The sequence below is a fragment of the Amblyraja radiata genome, unplaced genomic scaffold (genome assembly GCF_010909765.2).
Source record: "Amblyraja radiata isolate CabotCenter1 unplaced genomic scaffold, sAmbRad1.1.pri S71, whole genome shotgun sequence".
Classification (NCBI taxonomy): domain Eukaryota; kingdom Metazoa; phylum Chordata; class Chondrichthyes; order Rajiformes; family Rajidae; genus Amblyraja; species Amblyraja radiata.
This window is the reverse complement of record NW_022630165.1, coordinates 972,047-976,740: the sequence shown is the minus strand read 5'-3', so window position 1 is coordinate 976,740 and position 4,694 is coordinate 972,047. Positions and strand designations below refer to the sequence as shown.

General features: G+C 48.0%; 1 long non-coding RNA gene across 1 annotated transcript; it reads left to right on the top strand.

Annotated features, from left to right (window-relative positions):
* Positions 1–2,338: 2,338 nt before the first annotated feature.
* On the top strand, positions 2,339–3,270 carry LOC116969539. The gene is made up of 2 exons (XR_004410824.1): positions 2,339–2,488; positions 3,236–3,270. It is a non-coding gene; the product is annotated as an uncharacterized LOC116969539 (long non-coding RNA).
* Positions 3,271–4,694: the final 1,424 nt, after the last annotated feature.

Genomic DNA, 4,694 nt, shown 5'->3' with positions numbered 1-4,694 from the left:
TCTTTATTTTTTAGTGTGTCCTAATGTGTGTTTTTGGTGTCTCTCTGTGTGTCTTGTGTGGGGGGGTAAGGGGGAAACTATTTTGGTCGCCTCCTCCACGGAGAGGCGACTTTTTCCATGTCGCCTCCCCCGTGGCCTAACATCGAGGATCAGTGCGGCCTTTCCCGGAGACGTGCCCGTGGCTTCAGCGGCGGGCGCAGCGCGGACTCTCGTCGAGGATTGGGCGAGCCCTCACCGGGGCTTGTCAGAGGGGAGCGCTCCGTTTACTGGCCTGCGGCAGCCTGAAGCCGTGGTCTGCGTAGCTCCAGCTGGTGGGCCGTCCGCAGCCTGGGATCCCTTGTTGGGGACCCGGGAGGAGAAGAAGCTCCGACCGCCGGCCCGCGGCCTACTTCTACCGCCAGCGCGGTGGGGACTTACCATCAGCAGCGGTGTCCCTCGCCGGGGATCCCTGGAGAGGAGCTCTGACCGCCGGCCCTGTGGTCTGCGGTGCTTCTGGCTGCAGCACGGCGGGGACTTTAAACCTTCGACCGCTAGCCTGCGGCCTACACCAACCTGAAGCCGCTGTCTCCGGTGGGGAAGCACCGATTCAGGCCTTACCTGGACTTTATCTGGACTTTAACTTGTCTAAACCTCTGGACGCCCGCAGCGATGGCTGCGGGGGATGAGGTCCCGACCACGGGGGGGAAATGGAGGAGGACCGGCCAAATTTTATGCCTTCCACCACAGTGATGAATGCTGTGGTGGATGTTTGTGTTAAATTTTTTATTGTGTTTTTGTGTGTTCTTTTTTTTATTGTACTGCTGATGGCAAATTCATTTCATTTGCACTTTATGTGCAAGTGACGAATACAACTGATATTGATATTGAGGTAGTGGTGATCAATTAGTTTCCTTATATGTAGAGGTAAAAACATCTGTAGAAAAGAGTAGGAATTTTTTCTGATGCCTAGGCTATAATCATCAACTAACAGCAACAAGATGTTTCTCATCGTCTCGTGTCTGGTATTTACTGCACTGTAATTGCATGTCACTAAGTAAGAGCAATCTAAAGAAAAGGGTGTAAGAAAGAACTGCAGATATTGGTTTAAATTGAAGGAGGACACAAAATGCTGGAGTAACTCAGCGGGTGAATCAGCATCTCTGGAGAGAAGGAATGGGCGAAGATTCGAGTCGAGACCCTTCTTCAACAGATGCAAAAGGATGACACAAAGCTGGGGGGCAGTGTTAGCTGTGAGGAGGATGCTAGGAGGCTGCAAGGTGACTTGGATAGGCTGGGTGAGTGGGCAAATGCATGGCAGATGCAGTATAATGTGGATAAATGTGAGGTTATCCGCTTTGGTAGCAAAAACAGGAAAGTAGACTATTATCTGAATGGTGGCCGATTAGGAAAAGGGGAGATGCAACGAGACCTGGGTGTCATGGTACACCAGTCATTGAAAGTAGGCATGCAAGTGCAGCAGGCAGTGAAGAAAGCAAATTATGTTAACATTCATAGCAAAAGGATTTGAGTATAAGTGCAGGGAGGTTCTACTGCAGTTGTACAGGGTCTTGGTGAGACCACATCTGCAGTATTGCGTACAGTTTAGGTCTCCTAATCTGAGGAAAGACATTGATTGGATTCAATTTATTGTCATTGCACTTTTCAGTGCAACGAAATGGTTTAGCCTGCAGTCATAACATAGAATAAATTACAAACACACAACACAGTTTAAAGTCCCAAAGTCATTGTCTCTTCCCTCCTTGCTCTCCCTCTGTGCTGAGGCAATCCAAGCCTCCGATGTTGTGACCCATTCTTGCCATAGAGGGAGTACAGAGAAGGTTCACCAGACTGATTCCTGGGATGGCAGGACTTTCATATGAAGAAAGACTGGATAGACTCGGCTTGTGCACGCTAGAATTTAGAAGATTGAGGAGGGATCTTATAGAAACTAACAAAATTCTTAAGGGGTTGGACAGGCTAGATGCAGGAAGATTATTCCCGATGTTGGGGAAGTCCAGAACTAGGGGTCACAGTTTAAGGATAAGACGGAAGTCTTTTAGGACCGAGATTAGAAAATAATGTTTTACAGAGAGTGGTGAATCTGTGGAATTCTCTGCCACAGAAGGTAGTTGAGGCCAGTTCATTGGCTATATTTAAGAGGGAGTTAGATGTGACCCTTGTGGCTAAAGGGATCAGGGTGTATGGAGAGAAGGCAGGTACAGGATACTGAGTTGGATGATCAGCCATGATCATATCGAATGGCGGTGCAGGCTCGAAGGGCCGAATGACCTACTCTAGCACCTATTTTCTATGTTTCTATGTTTTCACTCCAAGCTTCTTTACATAGGTCCATAAAAGTCTGCAATGAATACGAGAGCGAAAATTGGCCAACTTCATACCGTGGGGACCAGCCAGTATTCAGGTGGCATTGTCACGGAAGTCTCCATACCTGCCATCAGCTCACCGTGTCAGTGGGCCTATGATGGCCAATCATACCAGCATCTCCTCAGTAAGTATCAATATCTTTGTGGTTGACACGTGACAGTTCTAATAGTTTGACTCTTATTGTCTGGCAATGAGTGTTTATATTTATGTGATTAAATTGTTGATGTGCAGTGAAAAGTGAAATAAATGACTGAGTGTAAAGAACACTTTATAAACAAATTCTGTTCAACAAGATAGTAGCTGTTGCACCCACTGGTGCATTGGCTGAACTCACTGGTCACTTGCTGTTGGCAGAGCACCATTCCTTGCAGTGTGCTGCCAGGGCTGGAAAGTCCCAACAAATCAGCCATTCTGGCTTGCTTGACTCGGAATGGCCTTGAAACCTTTGAGGCCCTATCCCCATACTGTACTTTATCATGTATGTATACATTCAAAACACTGTTGACAAGAGTTCTAATCCTGCTGCCTCGAATGAGGGATTTGGTCGTGTTGCTCTTTTCTGGGTATGTCTGTTTCAAGAGACCATGAATGGATTGAATGTACATTCCAGCCAACAAGATTAGAACTGTTGACAAAAGTTTTGGTTGAATGTTATAAAGCAGCATATGAAACCTGCCCTGTATAAAATATTCAGTGTGAAAACACTGATTCATAGTATACCGGTCAAAGAATATTGAACATCCGAGAATTTAATAAAGGAGTTTGACATTAAAGGGTTCCACACTAAAAAAACTGTGAAACCATTCTGCACCTTAATGTAACATGTGTTTGAGTTTATGGGATTATTAAGGGTTTTCTCTTCATCCCACAGTTGTTTGAAAGAACCAGCAGACAGTATGATAAACTCAGATAAAGAGAAGCATTCTTAGAACAATTTCGCAAAGAGGACATATTTAAGGAGAGTTTTGATGAACTGGATAATTCCCGGGAGATTGTCCAGCAGTTAATTGATGAATATCACGCTGCAACTCGCCCCGACTACATTTCCTGGGGTCCACAGCAGTAGTGACACAGACTGCTGCTTGCTGAGGGTTTACCGCTGCACATTCCATCATTATATGCTGATAAGTCGACTCTATTAACATTTCTGTTTATCCTTTGTGAAGTGACTATCTGGAATATGGTGAATATGCAGGATAGCCAGGCTTAGACCTGCAGGCTCCTGTGCGAAATGAACATCTTGGCTGAATATCTCCGCCCTGTTCCTTCCCTAGACATGTTTTAAGGAAGATTCCAGGTGACAACTAGTGATGGAGACATTGATCAGAAAGTTTAGTTGTATGACTGTTCGTTCAGGTCAGTGATTCAGCAACATAACTGCACATTTGATTGTCATGTTGGTGTGAGCCTGGAGTCGCCCCAGTGAGTTAGTATATAGTGTGCAGTCAAACCCTTGTGGTAACAGGTCATTGACTATTCCCACAGTTCGGGAAATACTTCCACTCACAACAGTTTATTGTAAAATGAAGCATTTTTGGTAAAAGTCTTTCCCCTTCATTTTAATCCACAATTGGATAGTTTAATTTGTAAATGTACCATGTATTTTAATATGGGATTAGTTTTATAAATGTTGTGCAGTACAGGTGCACAACCTTTTATCCGAAAGCCTTGGGACCAGACACTTGTCGGATTTCGGAATTTTTCGGATTTCCAAATGGAAGATTTTTAGCGTAGATTAGGTAGGTAGCGCGGGCGGCTTGAAAAGTCTGGAGCAGCTGCCTCCTCCCCGGAGACCGGGGAATCATTGCATAAATGTTAGTCAGTTAGTTTGGAGGGATTTTATGTGGTGGTGGGGTGAAGGGGGAAACTTTAATTCTTAGTCCCCTACCTGGTCGGAGAGGCGGGGAGCGGGCAATGCCTTACCGGGTCGCCGTGCAGTAAGCTACGGAGTGCTGTGGCCGCCGACTCCCAACATCGCGGAGCTGGGGGCTGCGGGCGTCCGGCCGCGGTTGGAGCTCCGACCCCGGCAACTCTACCCCTGGCTGCGCGGCGCTCCAAATCCAGCGCGGCCCACGGCCGGACGCCCGCAGCCCAACGCCGCGATGTTGGGAGTCGGCGGCGTCGCAGCGCTGGGATACCAGCGGGGAGCGGGCAATGCCTTACCAGGTCGCCGTGCGGTAAGCTCCGGAGCGCTGTGGCCGCACAACATGTCGGCGGCCACAGCGGTGCTGGGGCTGCGGGCGTCCGGCCGCGGGCCGCACTTGATTTGGAGCGCCGCGCAGCCAGGGGTAGAGTTGCCGGGGTCGGAGCTACAACCGGCGCCGCCCGCG